This window comes from Etheostoma spectabile, chromosome 3 (assembly GCF_008692095.1).
Source record: "Etheostoma spectabile isolate EspeVRDwgs_2016 chromosome 3, UIUC_Espe_1.0, whole genome shotgun sequence".
Lineage (NCBI taxonomy): Eukaryota > Metazoa > Chordata > Actinopteri > Perciformes > Percidae > Etheostoma > Etheostoma spectabile.
This window is the reverse complement of record NC_045735.1, coordinates 685,496-686,277: the sequence shown is the minus strand read 5'-3', so window position 1 is coordinate 686,277 and position 782 is coordinate 685,496. Positions and strand designations below refer to the sequence as shown.

The 782-nt window shown below is 44.2% G+C and overlaps 1 protein-coding gene across 1 annotated transcript in view; it reads left to right on the top strand.

Annotated features, from left to right (window-relative positions):
* slc8a2b (solute carrier family 8 member 2b) overlaps positions 1–782 on the top strand; it is a 227,318-nt gene that overhangs the window by 130,898 nt on the left and 95,638 nt on the right.

Genomic DNA, 782 nt, shown 5'->3' with positions numbered 1-782 from the left:
GGTACCTGGTCCTCAGATCTCTGCAGGGTAAAGCCAGACCGCTATCTAGACTATCTGTCCCATCTCAGCTTTCTGCTGCACGACTAAAACTACATTTGAACGTACACACGTTCCACCAAAACAAGTTCCTTCCCGAGGTTATTTTCCAGCAGCTCCGCGCCTAGCTCCGCCCAAGACGATTGTGATTGGTTTAAAGAAACGCCAATAAACCAGAGCTCAATTTCTCTCCCATCCCAGAATACTGTGTGGACTAACCAGACCCTCCTCTGCAGCGTTGTGGAGGAGGGTCTGGCTATGCGAGACTAATGGTTCAATATAAAATGAAAATATATTTTGCAAAAAGTTATCAAAAACTTTATTGCAGACTGGGTGGAAATCTCTGAAGGCATTTGGGTATCATGGAACACTAAAACTGATGAAATACCTTCAGTTTTACCTGCTCCTAAAAGAAGAATTTAAAGTTTTTCTGTGACTTTGGTCAGAGAGTAATCCGTCCTATGATGTCGATATTAAATAAATATGGATCTGTTCCTCTTCATCGGCCCATTCCTGCTTCTTCTTGCATGTCCTCTGTTATTACGTGACTCGCTGGAGGAAAAATACTGCACACACACTTCAATTTGGGTTATTTGCTCATTATCCCTGGCCCATCTGTGTGGGGGGTGATTGCTCACCTAATTAACTGGCATTTATACAAATGAGACCTGATCACTGATCCACCCCTCTCTCTCTCTCTCGCTCTCTCTCTCGCTCTCGCTCTCTCTCTCTCTCTCTCTCTCTCT